Below are 19,739 nucleotides of genomic sequence, written 5' to 3'. Positions count from 1 at the left end.
ACTCCTCCCATGATTTCGTTTTCTCCTGTCTATTGGCATTATGTCGTTTTGTTTCATTATATCGTAATTTTCTCTGTCGATGCAATTCGTCATTTCCTGATGTCCTCTGGAATCATCTTCTTTGAGCATTAACATTTTTTCTCATTATTGTCAGCTCCGTAGCCCATCAGGGAACACATACTATGTATGTACGTATGCATGCATGCATGCATGCAGTATGTATGTATGTATATATGTATGTATGTATGTACTTCATCCATAATATTTCGCAGAGTTTTGTTCGGGGACGCTGTCAGAGTGTGTGTGTGTCCTAGAATGTTCTCGTTTACACTACTGGGCGTGCGAGAAGTATGAAGACGATTTGATCATTCACCTTTAAAACAGCGAAATTTGAATCGCGGATTATCACCAATTGGGGAAATGGTATTCGTTTACTGTAATCATAACTATTACATCGAGTTAGTTTTGTTAGTACTACAAAATACCAAAGATATTCCAAACATCGAAATTTTACAAGAAATAATTCAAATCTATGACAAGTATCCAATAAATATTGCTTATATTAATTTTAAAAGTCTAATGAGATATTTTCTGGACTTCCACAAAGTTATACAGCTCAGGATACCTCCTCATGCATATTCTTACTGCATATGTATGAACGAAGGCAATGAACAGAACCTCCCTCCCCCCAGTCACGGATGACAAACAACTGGGGGAGACAGCATCCACCCATCACAACCATCGCAACCACCAAACCGTTTCTTTTAATAATGGATGATATCATACTTAGTTTTGTTAGTATTTGAAAAATATCACGACATTTAATTAAACTGTATTTTACTGATACAGTACCTATTCCATGAACGTTATTTAGTCCCGCAAGTTGGACAACCTTAGCCTTATAAGCATTTGCTGACCTTTAACTAAGTTATGTAGTCCAGGATACCTCCACATTAACTACATGTAATTTTTCTCTGTTTTTCACCTTCTTTAGATCTCTTTTTCCCATAATCATCTGATAAAAACATCCACATTCCTATCTACTCGAATTTTGATGATACTTAGTGTACTACGTATTTTTGTAGCTTTGAACATGCATCAACATGTTTAATACTATTCTTAATAGTGGAAGATGTCGTACTTAGGTTCCCCTTAACACTAATAAGAGAAGAGTTCTGATTTGGAACAATGGGAATATCAGAAAAAGAAAGGGAAAGGTCATGAAGGCCGTGAAAATGAGAGAATCTGTAAGCCTCACAAACTTAATACGGTCGGGGTTGGAAGATATTAAGTATTAAGAGAGGTCGGATAGGAAGCTTGCACGAGTAAGTCGAATGAACGTCAGGCGGAGCTAGTGGTCCTGTGGTCGTCAACTCATACTACCAAGTTAAGAGCCCCTGAGAATACTGAATTTTAGTCACCTATTTCGAGAGGCTGGAGATATTGTAAATGTATTTGTACCGGAGATACACCCTCCCCGTACGTTTATATGAAGCGCCTGGGAGAGTGCCATCTAAAATCTAAAACTCACAACAACTAGCCAAAGGAGTTTGAACATTTCTCGACAGATGTCGCTACTATAAACTTTTATTATGCTCTCTGGTGTGAAGATGAACTATTAAAATTGTAGAGTAATTTTGTATTCTGAGGTTTACTAAAAGGAATTGGTTATTCTTTGTTTTTGGGGTGTTTACAACACTTCTCTCTCTTCCCGCCAACTTAAGATGTTGGAAAATATTTTTTTTGCATATTTCTTTTTCATCCAATCTACATTGTCTGGTATTTATTTAATTGCCCAATAAGAACTGGGGGTGTATCGGGCCTTAGCCCAGAGTTTTCTAGAACTTCCCCTCGGGTATAAGAGCTGGCACATTTTCGGACCAGGTTGTCTTATTCATAGCTCCAGTCTAGTGTGCGTGTGTTTGCAAAGGAAGCGAGGGCGCCTCGTCCCTCTTCAGGAGGTCCACCATCTCAAGGTAATGGCATATCCAATCTAAAACCTGATTGTCTTTTAAAGTTAGCTCGAGAGGAATGTTTCAAACCTTTAGTAATGTTCTTCATTTTTCTAAAATATAAATTTCAAACTCTAATGTCAATTTCAAACAAGCCGAAAGAACTCAGGGAATAGAGAGTGAGGTACCCTCTCGAATTCCCTTTAAACTAGCTTTTGAGGTGACTATGATTTTGTAATATTTTCTACGTTGTAATTTCTTAAATATTCTCTCCACCTAGTCACCTCAGTAGTATAGGCTTAGCCTCTGTAACGTCGGACCATAAGCCCAAATTTTACGCATTCTATTTTAAATTTCTATGAGTGCAAGAGATCGCATCCTTTCCATTTGGGTTTTGGGTCAATAAGTTCAGCTTTTGTTTTTACCAAAGTCCTTGTAGTATGGGCGCGTGCTACCCCTGTTACAATCAATGTCATTCCTTTCCATGTTAAAGATATCAGATTGTTGAACATTCAAGACAGTGAATACTTTAACCTTGTAAAATGTAGGTTGTACCTTTGATAGGCCTGGACATTTCTGGAAATAGGTTCCTAAGTGTAAATGTATAGAGCAAACGCTCTTTCTATTAATGTAAAGGTTGAATGGTGCCTTTGGAAGGCTGGAATGTTATGATGTTTGGAGTGTAGTCTCCTAGTTAATTAATAGAGCAAAGATGTTGCTGTAAAGGAAATTGGGAGATCAGTCTCCTAGACTGTTTGTTGAAAGGAGACGCAGTGCTCACGAAGAGTGTATAATTAGGGAGCATCAAGCTCAAAGTTGTTAATTAATTATTATTCGATTTTCTAAATGTTCTAAATTGTTACCCAATCTTATGAACTTTTGTATGTGAATTGTAAAGTTTAGACTTTGAAAAGAACCAAGCAAATGCTGGGGATGTACCTTAATTAAGGCCACGGACGCTTCCTTCCCACTTCTAGTCCTTTCCTCTCCCATCGTCGCCATAAGACCTATCTGTTTCGGCGCGACGTAAAGCAAAAAAAAAAAAAAAAAAAAAAAAAAATTAAAAGAAGCCAAAAGATAGCAGAGAAAGAAATATAGGTCTAATTTTAAAGTTTTAAATTAATCTTCTGACTGTCTTATATCGACCCATTCATGCCCGAACCTTCTTTCACCTCTGTCCACTACGGAATCTCAGTATCAGTATCTTCCACACACACAGAGTTGTACTTAAAATAATATTCTCCTTCCAACTCATGTAAATGAACTTGCATTTGTTTCTGTTTTCACTTACGTAGTCATTAGGTAATTAAGGGTCTCTCAAATAGGTACCGTACAGTATACTCAGAACTGTCAAGATTTTTACGAGACTAGGTCTACTATAATCAGTTCACCTACTCTGAAGAATGATTCGTTCACGAACTTCTAAATTCTGGAGCCGTCCTTGGGCTGCACCCTTTAATTTTAGATTTGGAGCGGGTAAACATCACAGATCTCTTACATACCGACATCGTACGATGTAACTTCCGGCATGTAAAAGATCTCTTACATACCGACATCGTACGATGTAACTTCCGGCATGTAAAAGATCTCTGATGTTTACCTTCCCCAAATCTATATATATAAAATAAGAGTTTTGTCTGTACATTGCTCAGAATTTAAAAAGGATGGTATTTCTTTATCGGTCGTGTCCATAGTAATAAGGAAATTAACTTTATAATTTTCCGTAATTTGTGTCTGTCTGTCTGTCTGTCTGTCTGTCTGTCTGTCTGTCTGTCTGTCTGTCTGTCTGTCTGTCTGTCTGTCTGTCTGTACACGCATCACAAGAAAACGGCTGAAGAGAATTTTATGAAAATCGGAATGTAAAGTCGGGTGATGAACCGCTACAATCTAGGCTATAAATTATTTTAATCACGCTGAGTGAAATGGTAGTTTAGGGGAAGGCCTGAAATTTAATTCTCAAATATTTATGTTATTAGTGGTCGTGTCTTAATGAAAATCGCTAGATAAAGATGGGAAATAATTCGCTACAATATAGGCTATATACGCTGAGAAAAATGGTAGTTTAGGGGAAGGCCTAAAAGTTAATTGTCAAATATTTATTTTATTTCTATATATATAAAATAAGAGTTTTGTCTGTACATTGCTCAGAATTTGAAAAGAATGGTATTTCTGCATCGATCATGTCAACAGTAACGAAGAAATGCACTTTTTACTTTTCCGTAATTTCTGTCTGTCTGTCTGTCTGTCTGTCTGTCTGTCTGTCTGTCTGTATGTATGTATGTATGTATGTATGTACACGCATCACGAGAAAACGGCTGAAGAGAATTTTATGAAAATCGGAATGTAAAGTCGGGTGATGAACCGCTACAATCTAGGCTATAAATTATTTTAATCACGCTGAGTGAAATGGTAGTTTAGGGGAAGGCCTGAAATTTAATTCTCAAATATTTATGTTATTAGTGGTCGTGTCTTAATGAAAATCGCTAGATAAAGATGGGAAATAATTCGCTACAATATAGGCTATATACGCTGAGAAAAATGGTAGTTTAGGGGAAGGCCTAAAAGTTAATTGTCAAATATTTATTTTTTAGTGGTCGTATCTTCACGAAAATTGGTATGCAAAGTCGGGGAATAGGTCGCTATAATCTAGGCTATCAATAATGTTATTCGCACTGAGTGAAATGGTAGTTTAGGGGAAGGCCTGAAATGTAATCTATATATAAAATAAGTGTTTTGCCTGTGCATTGCTCAGAATTTGAAATGAATGATATTTCTGTATCTGCCATATCCACAGTAACAAGGAAATGCATTTTTTACTTTTCCGTAATGTCTGTCTGTCTGTCTATCTGTCTGTCTGTCTGTCTGTCTGTCTGTCTGCCTGCCTGGCTGCCTGCCTGCCTGTCTGTCTGTCTGTCTGTCTGTCTGTAGGTATGTATGTACACGCATCACTTTAAAACGGCTGAAGAGAATTTAATGAAAATCGGTATGTAATGTTGGGTGATGAAACACTGCGATCTAGGCTACAAATTATTTTATTCACGTTGAGTGTAATAGTAATAATAATAATAATAATAATAATCGTATGGCCTCAGCTACCGTTTGCAGACATTTCGATTTGACGCCATCTGGCTGTCTGCTCGTCAATTTCGACGTTCCGGTTTACTCTGTCTGCCATCTAGCGGACCTAGAGTAAACCGGATCTCTCTTGGGCGTCTATGGCTGAGATTTAATTAATTTTGTCGGGTAAATACCAAATGTATCACCAGAGATCTTTTACATGCCGACATCGTACGACATGGAGTGTCGAATGGACTTTTTTCCGCCCTTCAAAAATCCGACTACCTCTGCCGGGTTTGAACCCGCTATCTTGGGATCCGGAGGCCGACACTCTACCACGGACCCACAGAGGCAGTGTAATAGTAGTTTAGGGGAAGGCCTTAAATGTAATTCTCAAATAAGTTATTTATGTTATTAGTGGTCGTATCGATAAATACTACATGACTAACATAACTTTAGTTATGTCGTAAGTTAGTAGTAGTTATGTAAGAAGTTTTAAATTTCCGATCACTTATGTCTTATACATTGTTACCGTACCGCATATAATCAGAGATATTCATGAATTTGTATTTTTGTCACTAAGTCCATATCAGCGCCAAGTCACGAGAAAATGGGTAAACAGAATTTAGTGAAAATCGGTATGTAAAATCTGAGAATAAGGAACTACTGTCTACGATATAAATAATTTTGTAGGACACCCTACTATCACGGAGTCGAAAGAAAACTAATGTGAAGGCCTGCAATATAGAAAGCTCATAAACCTTATCAACAATAACATTACGTTGACCATTGTTTGTTGTGATGTGCTTTTTGTCTTCTGTTTCCTCTCATCCCCGATAGATAGGATTACTGCAGCATACCGAGGTTTTTTTAAAATTTGTTTGACGTCGCACCGACACAGGTAGGTCTTATGGCAACGATGGGATAGGAAATGAATAGTGGTGTGAAGGAAGCGGCCTTAGCTTTAAGGTACAGCCTGCTGTGAGCTTGCATCCGGGAGATAGTAGGTTCGTATCCCACTATCGGCAGCCCTGAAAATGGTTTTCCGTGGTTTCCCATTTTCACACCAGGCAAATGCTGGGGCTGTACCTTAAGTAAGGCCACGGCCGCTTCCTTCCAACTCCTAGCCATTTCCTATCCCATCGTCGCCATAAGACCTATCTGTGTCGGTGCGACGTAAAGCCCCTAGCAAAAAAAAAAAAAAAAAAAGGTACAGCCTGGTGTGAGTGGTGTGAAAATGGGAAATCACGGAATACCGTCTTCAGGGTTGCCGGCAGTGCGGTTCGAATCCACTATCTCCCGGATGCAAGCTCACAGCTGCGCGCTCCTAACCACACGGGCAACTCGCCTGGTCGTACCGACTGTAACAGCCTGCCTGTATATTGGCGAGAAGTAGCTGGGGAGTAAGATAACTTTCTTCTTTAGCACGCCATTCCTTTGGTTCATACATTTCCTGATATATCTGGTACGTAACACACTGGTTCATCATAGTATTCGAGCTATTCAATCCCTACACTGAGGCACTGATTGGAATGAGTAGTGTGCATATTTAACGGAATAATGACAGAGGAGTGTTCACGGCAGTCTGCGACCTGGTTAATCCATCTCTGGAACTTTGGACTCTTAGATCGGCACCGTAGTACTGTTCGTTGAAAGTGAAAAAGTGTGGGGTTTTTCATTTGATCGAGTATTTTATATGGTAACATTGCTTTCAATCGCTACATTCCTACTGACGGTTTTGTAATGACCTATGTTGAATTCAGTTAGGAAAACAACAAAGTCAGTCTTTCTGAGAATCCCGTAGCGAAGCACGGGTACATCAGCTAGTGTAAAATAAAAGAAATTAGTGAAGATCAGGAGAGTTCGAAAACAGATATAAAGCACCTTTATCATGTTTTCTATATTGTTGTTTCGCACCTGTAACTCAGCTGTCAGGGCAGCAGTAATGGCAGGTTCTGTAATAGTTGCATTAACTATTGCGTGGCCGAGGAAAGGAGAAGGCTCATGTGTTACAGACAAAGGAATAGGACTGGCCTTGATATTTGCTAGAAGACTCGAGCAGTGCTTCGAGAGAGACAGAGAGATACAGCTATACCGTGCCTCTCATCTAGTGACTTGCGCGAGCGATGTAAGGGACGAGACAAATATACCTATTATGTTGTGAGGGGAATAGAGGTGATTTATGAGCTCATCTCACGATCTCCAGAACAACAGCGCAGTTCCTGAGACCATCCATCTCTGTTCCTCCTTTCAGCTTCGAAATGGTGACCTTCAGAGCAATCAGCCATGCTTCACGCGCCAGGGGAGCAAGTCCCCCAAATTAGTTATTCCATGCAGTCGTTCTTTATGTCTACTAAACACCCTGCTCAAGCGAGCCGAGTGGACAGTGACCTGGCTTCGTCCAGAGCGTATCTCTCTGTTTGCCTAGGTTCTACCACGAATTACCAATCGCTACACCGATCCTTGGTATAATTATGATATTTCTGTCCCTCAAAAGGCTTTCCAGATCCCAAGAGCACGGGTTCAAACTCGGTAAAGGCAGTCAGACTCTTGACGAGAGGAAAAATATGTTCATTCGGCACTCACATTGTACGATGTCGGGATGTCATAGATCTCTGATGTTTACCCTCCCCACATGTAAAATAAAACGCAGTGATAGACCAGCCAGTAAAGTTACGGCTTCTCTGACATCTGGTAGAACAAAAGAGAATCTTTAAATTGACATGCAAGCAGCCTAAGTGACGTTAAATCAAATAGCCTGCACACGGTGGTTGAAGCCGTAGGATTATTATTATTATTATTATTATTATTATTATTATTATTATTATTATTATTATTATTATTATTATTATTCAAGTCCTATGATCAGCGTTGTGGCCCCCGATACAAATGGTTTGGGTTCGGTTTCTAGTAGGGTCGAGGATTTTAACCTTCACTACTTAATTTCTGAAGCTCGGGAGCTGGGTGTTTGTGCCATCTTCGACATTTCATAGTCCACCTCCGTAGCGTAACGGTTAGCGGTATTAGCTACAGTCCTTGGGGGCCTGGGTTCAATTCCTGGTACTGCCAGACATTCAAGATAGGCAGGAGTGCTAGTAAGTGGTTATAAAGGTCCGTGCAGCTCATCTTCATTGGGGATGTGCCTGAAAAGAGCTGTGCCACGTCGGAACGAAGACACGAAATCTGTCCGGCCCCATGGCTAAATGGTTAGCCAGCTGGCCTTTCCAAGGAGTGCCGGGTTTGATTCCTGGCCGGGTCGGGAATTTTTAACTTTCTTAGGTTAATTCATCTGGCTCGGGGGCTGGCTGTTCGTGCCGTCTTCATTATTAGAATTCATCTTAAGCAGGGCTCCATCCCCATCCTCACAGACACGCAGGTCACTTACAGGGCGTCAGCTCGGAAGAGGTGCACCAGGCCTCTCTGGAGGCAATACTCCATTATTATTATTATTATTATTATTATTATTATTATTATTATTATTATTATTATTATTATTATTATTATTATTATTATTATTATTATTATTGTACCGGGCGGTACACCTCCACGCCGCTAATTTAAAATGTGCGCCAGTTGAAACTCCTCTGCTGGAGGAAGTCTGAACTTTATTGACGGTATTAATTTTCAAGTTTCTCAGAAGATGTCACTACGTGGAAAGTTTGGAATTTTTGAACTGTGCCACTTTTGATGTATTTTTGTATTACCGGTAGTAAGAAGTGTGAACTTTCTCTTCTAGAGGACACTACTGAAAAACTACAATCGTGCACCCTAGTGCGATGTGAAAGAACTGTTTTTTGGAGAAATTTTTATCTCATAAGTTTGTTTCTTGTTAAATTTCTTTCTGTTATTGTTTAAGTTGGCTGTATACCCCTCTCTTCCCCCTTGTTTTGTATTTAGCCAATCCCGAATTTCTTTAATTAATTTCTGACCAATCTGATGTATCTTCCCCCAACTTGAATATGCTGCTTATCCCGAACCAATAAAGTGATTGTGGGCGGGTGTTTTCTTCCATGAAACGCCTCGAACTTTCCGCGAGAGTATATAAACTGCTGATTTTTGGGTCTCGGTGCCACTTCTGTTCCATCTTTCAGTGTGTAAAGTACATAGCAGGGGGCGGGAAGCGCCTCTTTCTTCGGCAGCGGTCAACAACAAGGTAATGGCCGATTAATAACTTCTTTCCTTGCTAGCTCAGCAGTTTAACTCTCGGGGCGGGTCCGAAGTTTTTCCATAATGTAACCTTCCTTAAAATGTAAAGAAACTTAGTATCTATTCTTTTTAAAATGCATATCGGGATAGAGAGTGCTTAACCCTCTCGAGCTCCCACTCATATTGCTTTGCGGTGAACTTATTTCTCACAACCGATTCTTCCTTAATGTAATGTAAATTGTTCTTTTCTAAAGTCACCTCTGTAGTATGGGATTAGCCCTTGCATCAGTGGCCTAGAGCCAAACTAGGTTTTGAAACAAATACATTAGGAGTGCAGATCGCCTCCTCTCAAATTGTTATTTTAGAGGTCATGTAATTAACCTTTTTCACTTAATAGACCTCAGTAGGTTGGGTATTTTACCCCTGTGTCTATGTCCTGAGAGGACAACTTGAAGGTGGAGTTTGGTGTGGCCTTTGAGAGGCTTAAAGTTTGAGAGCGAGTAGCTCTTTCTTGAAAATTGAGTGTTGTATGCCTCGAGGAGGCTTTTCTGTGTAATTTGGAGCAAGTGCTCCTGATCATGAATGGGGTTTTCTGCCCCTCTGGTAAAACTTATTTTGGAGTAAAGTTGGGCTAATTGCCCTAGAAGTGTGAATTCGGGGCTCGAAGCCCAAATACTGTAATTGCACATTTTGTTGCTTTGCTACTCTGTACCTGCCGTACTTGTTATTTCTTAATTTTGAAAAAAAAATATAACCTTGTTAAGTTTTACGTTAACTTTAATTTCGTAGCTTGAGACCTGTTCACACCCGCACCTTCTTTCACCTCTACCTACCACATAAATACGGTAACAATTATTATTATTATTATTATTATTATTATTATTATTATTATTATTATTATTATTTCATTGTATCTCCTTCTACTGCGACTGTCCTCATAGACGCGCGAACTCCAAAAGCGTGTACCATGACTTCTCCAGGGGCCACACACTATGCCATTATTATTTCCTGTCAATATTGTAATACTTGGGATGCACGACCTGTTATGTTGATAATAAATAACACAAATAATATTGACATTAATTAGAAATATTACATCATTAATGTAAATTTCCACCGTATGCCGATAAGAATATTTCTATTTTTCTGGCAAATAACTTGACCTGAATAAGGGAAGTTTAACATTTGACGGACTCTGAAGCTTTATCTATTCTAAACCCTTCAGCGATGCTATTATTCGCCAATAAGTTTGAAACTGACTGATGAATTCTATCTAATGACCGAAAACTTGTATGAGAGTTTCTCAAAATAAAGACAAATGCACTTAATTATATTTGTACTAGCTAGCCGCCCCGGCTTCGCGCGGGAGCAGTTATGAATATAACCGGGGATTTATAAGATTTCTTTGCATACGACGTTAGTTGTTTCTCATCCAGCAATGCAGGGTGTACACGAAAAGATATCGTTTTCATGCAACACGCGAAAGGGACACGTAAAGCTGTCCATGAGATTCTCCAATGAAGTCAACTCCAGCCACGCTAAGCGTCTGACACTGTGCTTTGTTTATTGTCATGCCAAAGCAGACTTCAACCGGGAATTGGACTCGTTTGAAATTAAAAGGCAAATCTGAAGGAATCATAGTGATTGTCGGTATTAAGACAGCTTCTCCTGTGCCACAGCCAATTAATTAGTAGCTGCAATGAATTTACCAGTCGCGTCCATTGCATACTTTTGTAGGGTGTATATTTCGTAACAATATAATAGACAACCCCTACTTTCAAAATCAGCTTGTGTGGTGGCAAGTTGGAAGGATGTAAATAATTTAGGAATTCTGAAGGGTAATGAACAGCTTCTTCACTATCGACTGCTATGTGTACTGAGTAATATACTTGAAACTGGGCAGTGAATTTGGAAAAAGATGACTCCCTTTAATTTGTGCATTCCTTCTCTGTGCTGCGACATTCGAAAATTCCTATGTTGGTCAGTTTCTTTGTTATGTCGTAAACACACTTTTTCGAATGCAAGTTTCTATGACCTATATTCGCTTTTCGTTTCGGTAGGATGGGTTAACATAGTTCTTTATACAGACAACTGAAATCACCGGAAAACTGTTTAGTTATTGTATCGTGGCATGTTCAACGAATGCTATCCGAAATTGCTGATAGCACTGGCTCGCAATCTACTCAGTCGCTCTGAAGCTGGTCATTTTCATTTCCATATTTCAGAAAGGAAATTGAGCGAAAAATGTAAAAGACGATATCTCAGAAAATATAGATGAAAATTGCATTATTCAAAATTACTTAATTGAAGGAAACAAACAATTTATTTTGATAAGGATTGTTTTAAAAAGGTGTGTTTAAATTTAATGTTTATTTACCGCAAATTGTCACATAAAAACACTATGTATTAAAGATAAATGCTGTCGCAGACGTTTTTGTAAAACGTTATACTGAACAATTATTCTTACCCTCATAGTATAGATGTATATTTAACGGTTTAGCATAAGATAGCAAGGTGCACGGACGACCGTTTATCCACAACTTGCTTCATTTAAATCTTTACTGTAACATAAAATGACATAGTGGACTTTGTGTTAATGATAGGTATGTGCTGTCTCGGACATTTTTGTAGAACGTTTTATGCTGAACAAGTATTCTTACCCTCATAGTGTAGATGTATTTTTAACGGTTTGGCCAGCATAAGCTAAAAAGGCGCACGAACGGCCGTTTATTTCTTCGATTTCCTTAACTGAAGTCGTTATTGCTCGATGAATGTTTCTATACATAAACGTTTCTCGGGAAATGCTTAATATAATAGTGAAAATATATATCGAGTGTTTTTTTAGATTAACCTCATAGACAGACAGACAGACAGACAGACAGACAGACAGGATCGAAGACTTGATTTAAGTAGAGTTATAACCTCTTCGTGTTATAATCTAATGTTGGTTCTCACATCGCCGTTTCCGCGTTTCCAAGCCCCTTGGTTTATCGACATTATTACCTTGTTGGAACTTGTAATTACATTTAGAGAAGACAAAATGAGATGGAATTCAAAGAGATTTAATGATCTGTAAGGACCACTCTTAAAATTATTGAAATGAGTGGGCGTAGAAGACAACCGAATCACAGACGATAATGATAACGCGATGCTTCACCTTTCAATAGTAAATCACTGTATAACGGGTTACGTTTAAATTATAACGACTATCTTATTGAGAAAATTGCAAGCTGCTTATTGAAAATCATGGTACAAAACGGATGTGGTATAATTTTCCATTTGCTATTGAAATTGAGGGAGGACCGATGAATTTGGAAGGTTAAGAGATAACGTCCATATGCCATTGAAGAGATATATATAAATTCGAATGCAAAACATGTCTTTATGTAACTAACACTGTACCGGTTTGCTGTGTACAATTGCAGAAGTACTATCTGACAAAGATAATAATAATAATAATAAGAAGAAGAAGAAGAATTGTGAATCTTTTTTATGGACCATAGGAGGAACGAAACTTGAGGGATAAATAGGTGGACGAAGCACATACAAGAACTTAAATTCTGAAAGGTATATTTACTGGAAAATGTTCTTTTCTTTGGTAGATAATCTATTCAAACAACAACAACAAGGGAGAGTTTTTGACAAGAAACAAATCATACTGAAAGTGATAACAATGAATAACGATTAATCTCAGTACGAACTGGGAGAAGAAGCTCCCATTTTTTCATACAAGACTTGTCTTTACCTGCCCAATAGGTCTCCTCATATTTGGTTACTGGAGGCAAACAATGCGGCTTTAGCCTTTAAAAATGAAGATCCTCCGCAGAGGGGATATCGAACCTTACCTTGTTCAAATTTGATATCTTCCAGGAGAAGGTTACCAAGAGGGCAATCGAACCCTCAACTTGTAAGTTGCATGTCAGAAAGCTCTCGAACCCTGAACTACAATTTCAGTTTTCAATGGCCTAATGGGCCAAGAACACAAATCATATTTACATTTAAGTGTTCACATCAGAACATCTCTTGTTATTCCTAATGCTACGGTATTCGGCTTTTTTATTCGCTACCCTTGTATCACAGGGGAGCCACACCAAGTAATGCATCGAAAGATCCAGAAACACAAGAACCGAAGCTCACACTATACGGCCAAGAAATGGGAAAATGAAAGGTTAATGAAAATCCGAGAACAAAATGGAAAGGATGCTGAACACCTCAAACAATCCCGTGACATGACTTGTCATGAAACCTAATGGGACAGAAGGCCCGGTGGCACAGAGGATAAGCCATACTACAAGATGACTAAGACCGCAAAAAATAAAGTTAAAGACCGAAACACAGAATATAAATTTAAAATTTAGAGTCACCAGAAAGCAAAGTGAATAATACGTCCTTAAATTTACATAGTCCCCATAAGGGGTTTACACCATGTCCGTAGAGAGCCTATAAATCATGCATAAATTTAGAACCCTACATTCAAATGGAGGTAAACGTAGCACAGTTAAATGCCAGAGGGGAACGCTGGTATCTACCCTTCGCCACACGTAGATAAGTTACATACAGTATTAGGAAAGATTCTGCTTACCCAGCTGCTGCTACACCAGCCTCGTCCGTCGTCTCCCAAGAAGAGACCTCACTATATGTTGCACTCTCCAAGATCAGATCAAGACAGTCCTATTCAATTCTAACTCGTAGTATACAAAGGAACGGGCTGGGTGCTGATTGGTAGAGAATGACGTAAATAGGCAATAGTGTGATTGGCTGATAAAGACAGTAGTGTAATTTAAAAATACAAAAGACACTCGCCCAGTATGGGCCATCTAATACAGAAACAATTCTTAACCAAATAAACACAACTGTAGTGACATATTGTAGTGCATCAGTAAATGAAGTGGAGATAGTAAAGTTCAGCTTGTCTCCGGGAGACTTCAACACTTTGAGCTGTTAAAGGCTTTGCCTGCAACTGGGGAGAGGCCGCACTACTGTAATAATAATAATAATAATAATAATAATAATAATAATAATAATAATAATAATAATAATAATAATAATAATAATAATAATAATTGTTCCGAGGTATCTGTGGAACAGCAGAGGTGAAAGAAGTTGCGGGGGTGAACAGGTCTCAAACTACGAAATTAAAGTTAAGATAAAATTTAACGAGGTTATATTTTCTTTTAAAGATTAAGAAATAACAAGAATGGCAGGTACAGAGTAGCAAGGCAACAAATGTACAATTACAGTATTCACAGAATTTGGGCTTCGAGCCCCTGATTCACAATTCTTGAGCAATTAGCCCAACTGTACCCAAAAACAAGATTCGACAAAGGGGCAGAAGACCCCAATCATGTTCAGGAACACTTGCTCCCAATTACAAAATAAAGCCTCCTCGAGGCATCCAAAATCAATTTTCAAGAAAGAGCCACTCGCTCTCAAAATTTAAGCCTATCAAAGGCCACACCAAACTCCACATTCAAGTTTTCCTCCAAGGACATGAAAACAGGGGTAAAAATACCCAACCTACTGAGGCCTATCAAGTAAAGAAACAGAAATATTACATGGCCTCGACAATACCAATTTGAAAAGGAGGCGAAGCTGCACTCCTAATACATTTTGTTCAAAACCTACTTGGCACTAGGCCGTTAATGCAAGGGCTAATCCCATACTAAAGAGGTGACTTGTATGAGGAGACAATTTACATTACGCTAGAAGAAACGGTTGAGAAAATAAGTTCACCTCGAAGCAATATGAGTGGGAGCTCGAGAGGGTTAAGCACTCTCTATCCCAATTTATAGTTTAAACAGAAAGAATTGATACCGAGTGTCTTTACATTTTAAGGGAAAGTTACATGGTAAAGGCTTCGGACCTGCCCCGAGAGTTAAACTGCTGAGCTAGCAAGAAAAGAAGTTATTAAAAGGCCATTACCTTGTGGTTGAACTGCTGCCCGAAGAAAGAGGCGCTTCCCGCCCCCTGCTACGTACTTTACACACTGAAAGATGTTACTGAAGTGGCGCGGAGACCCGAAAATCAGCAGTTTATATACTCTCGCGGAAAGTTCGAGGCGTTTCAGGAATGAGAACACCCTCCCACAAGAATTTTATTGGTTAGGGTTAAGCAACATATCCAAGTTGAAGAAGATACACCTGATTGGTCATAAATTAATTAAAGAAATTCGGGATTGGCTAAATTCAAACCTGGCGGAAGGAAGGGGTTAATATTGCCAACATAAACAATAACTGAAAGAAATTTAACAAAGAACAAACTTATAAACACAAAATTTCTTCAAAAAACATAGTTCTTTCACTTCGCACTAGGGTGCACAATTGTAGTTCTTCAGTAGTGCCATCTGGAAGAGAATGTCCACACTTCTTACTACAGGCAAAACAAAAATACATCGAAAACGACCCAGTTCAGAAACTTCAAAATTTACAAGTAGTGACATCTTCTGAGAAACTTGAAAATTTACGCAGTAGATAAAGTTCAGACTTCCTCCAGTAGAGGAGTTTCAACTGGCGCAAAGTTTGAATTAGCGGCGTGGAGGTGTACCACCCGGTACAATAATAATAATAATAATAATAATAATAATAATAATAATAATAATAATAATAATAATAATAATAATAATAATAATAATAATAATAATAATAATAATAATAATTGTACCGGGGATACCCGTGTAGCAGAAAAAGGCTAAAGAATGTGCCGGGGTGAATGGGTCTATCTACAATATCAAAATTAATTTAAAACTTGAACTGAAGGTTAAATTTCTTTTAGAACTTCAAACTAACAATTTTTCATAACAATGAACATCAGGTACAATGACAATTTCATATATTGGAAAATTCAAGATTCAGACCTTGACAATTCTGGGCTACAATCCCCTAGGTTACAAATTTATGATTGAAAGTGGTATTATTTAGTTAAGGGCAGAAATCCCCTAGTTCAAGAGCACTTGCTCCCTAAATACAATATCTAGCCTACCAGAGGCACTCTTTACTATTACCAAAACTTTGAAACAGAGCTAACCGGCTCTCAGTTTCTTCTAGTCTACTCAAGGCAACATCAAAAACTTACAATATCTGGCCTCTCAAGGCACCATTTACAAATTGAAAATAATTTTATACAGGGGTATCTAGTACCCAACACACAGGGCCTTTGCGAAAAAGAACAGATTAAATAAGCGGCCCGAACACAAACTGAATTGATATACTGCGCTCCAAGATAATGAAAAAATAAAATCCTACAGGGCTCTCGGCAGATGAAGCAGGGGCTATTCCCAAACTACTGAGGTGGCTCGCATGGAAATAACACATTACAGGAGAACACAGTTACAAAAACGTAGTCACCTCAAACCAAGATGAAGGGGAGCTCGAGAGGGTAACTCACTCTCTATTCCCGATTTACAGTTAAAGATTTTATGAAGTTTTTTTTTACATTAGCCGAAAGAAAAGTTACATTTTAGAAAATTGTTGTTACATAATTAAAGATTCGGACATTCCCTTCGAATAAAGCTGCGGAGGTAGCAAGAAAGATAGATTTTACGTGGCCATTACCTTATAGATGTTCTGTTGACCGAAGAAAGAGGCGGCCCCGCCTCCTGCCTTGACACACACACAGAAAGACGATGATCAATTGACAAGGAAACGTGAAAAGCCGCAGTTTATATACCCTCAGGGAAGGTTCGAGAGCATTAAGGACTAATCAGGACACACCCTCTTAACTTTTATTGGCAGATTCAAAGTGAACAAGAAATGCGGGATTGGTTGAAAATTAATTACAAAAATTTTTGATTGGCTAGATTCAAAACTGGCGGAAAGAAAAAGAAGTGTTGCCAACACAAAAATAAATGAACATAGATTCAGTTATGGAAAACCTAGGAATATGAAACTTCTTTAAGTTATGAGTTCTTCCACCTTGCACCAGAGTGCATGATCAGAGTTTTTTGGTAGTGACTTCTGTGGAAAAATGTCGAAACTTCTTGATATATAGCAAACAAAACAAGGAGAAATTCAATCAGTTTAGAAAACTTCACAATAACACAGTCCCTCAATATTTTAGTAGTGGCAACTTCTGATTAAAGTTCCTACTTCATGTGGTATCAATTTCATCTTTTGACCGACAGAGGAGTTCATTAAAGCGCTTATTTTGAATGCGCGGCGTTGAGGTGTACCTCCCGGTACAATAATAAGACCATGTTTTGAACAGCTATGTAGTATGAATAGAGTACGGGAAAATTACACCTCAAAGTATCTAGTAGTAAACCTCGTTGATTTAAAAAAAGCTCGTGATTCAGTTTATCGTGAACTTGACATCTTAGCAGAATTTGGGACGGACTTGAAAACAAGAGACATCATCAGAGAAACCTTAACACACACAATCTCAAAAGTAAAATTCATGGGAGAATTAAAACTGGAGTCAGATATGGTGATCGGTTATGACCAGTTCTCTTTAACTGTGTGTTTCAGAAAGTCTTCCCTAGGTTTATTAAACCAAGTACACACTGGAAGATAGAAGAGTGGTGTTAAGACCAATGGCCTAGCATTTACTGATGACCTATAAATCGTGCCCAGAAACATAGAGATAGCTATGGAACGGATAAATCTACTCAAGGAACTAGCAGGAAAAGAAAGGCTCCAGATCTTCTTTGAAAAACAAACTTTATGACAAACGTTAAAATTGTACCCTATCACAGTGTATGGTAGGACTGAAAGAGTTGAGAGCTTCAGATACCTCGGTGAGATTGTCCAAACGAATACATGTGAAAGGGAAGCCAACAACAGCAGGCCAGAAAAGATGGTCACTGCTTTTCGTAGAATTCACAACCATTATAAGAAGAAAGACATCTCATTACGAGCAAAGATCAGACACAACAATACTATGATTAAAACGGAATGTTTATATGCTAGTGAGTGTCTCAGAATGACTAGGAAGGCTGGTCTAAATTGGGAGAAAAATTCTTCGCAAGATAATGGGTACAAAATTACACGTTAATGGAAAATGAAGAACCGATTGATGGAGACTATTAGGAAAAGAAAGGCGATGTTCTATGGACACCTCTTCAGAATGGATGGAAAGCGATTGACAAGACAAATCTTTCAGATGTTAGTAGACATAAAATTTCTGAAAAATGGTTCCGGGAGGTGGGGAAAGACTTCAACAAGGCTGGTTTAAGGCGAGAGGATATCTCAGATCGAGCACAGCACCGGTTAAAAATCAACAATTTCAAGGGCTTCCATGAAGAACAAAATCAGAACAGTGGTTGGACGGTGGAAAGGCGGCAGGCTCGCATGGAAAAGTGCAGCAATTCTGGGCAGCAAAAAAGACTTCCAGAAATGTGTAACAGTTATTTAACGTGGCCCTAAGCAATAATAATAATAATAATAATAATAATAATAATAATAATAATAATAATAATAATAATAATAATAATAGTTTTAGGTCCCACCTCAATTGGTCCAGTAGTTTAGGCGTGCTTCAGTGAGAAAGATACATATACCATCTCGTTTTCAGCTCTTGCGCTATTTTTTGCAAATAATTTCGCAAGTGATGTATATTCATGTAAATTAACGCCAGTGTCTCAGCGTGCGTACTGTAGGCCCTACCTAGCAGATCCAAGGGCAATAGCCTCTGTCGGCGTTGCCACAGAGAGTTCGAAACTCTTTCACACGTCCTAGGAGTCTGTCAGCATGGTAATTTACTACACACCTCACGCCAGAATGTAGCCAGATCAATGATAGCTAACGCCTTGAGGGGACAGGGTTATAATATTTATGAAGAAGTACACGGTCTCTACAACGATGGCAGCAACCGACACAATGACGTTATAGTTTTAAGCCATCTTATTTTGAATTCTCACTTGGATTTGAGACGAACGAGAACCAGCCCGAAGTGGTTGACGTGGGAAAAGGAAAATTTTATGGAAACGGTGGATTACTATAAGCAAAAGTACAAACTCGCATCAGATAATAAAAATAGAATATCTGACATGGAAATAGGAAGGTCTAAAAATCCACCAAAATACCATTCGTGATAAAATGGTTCAATATTTAGCGGTGGGCACATCCACCATTTTGTGGTGAAATCGGAGCTGTGAGCGTGTGATGAAATTTGTAAAACTCGGGACCGCGAGATGAGATTTCTTTTGTCTACACAGATCTACTTATATCCGTAATAATGTTTGTGAGAAAACTTGACTAGATTCGTAAAAAAATTGTGAAATAATGTTGTGGAAATTTCCAAAATATCTGATTACCTTAATTTAAGGAAGGTCCAAGTCTAACGCAAATGAAAACAACCAACAACAGTTTTCTCCATGAATGCAATGGATTAATTTCCAAGAAGCAATAGGACCAACACAAATTTTCTCCATGAGAGAAAAGTATTTTGAAAGAGCAATAGGACCAACAACAATTTTCTTCATGAATAAAATAAATTCTGAAGATGCAATAGGATCAACAACAGTTTTCTCCATGAATGCAATGGATTACTTTCTAAGAAGCAATAGGAGCAATAACAATTTTCTTCGTAAATAAAATACATACATACGGTACATACATTATCATTATAGAACGTTACGTCTTTTAGCGT

Source organism: Anabrus simplex, chromosome 5 (genome assembly GCF_040414725.1).
Source record: "Anabrus simplex isolate iqAnaSimp1 chromosome 5, ASM4041472v1, whole genome shotgun sequence".
NCBI lineage: Eukaryota > Metazoa > Arthropoda > Insecta > Orthoptera > Tettigoniidae > Anabrus > Anabrus simplex.
Note: the sequence above shows the minus strand (reverse complement) of the source record.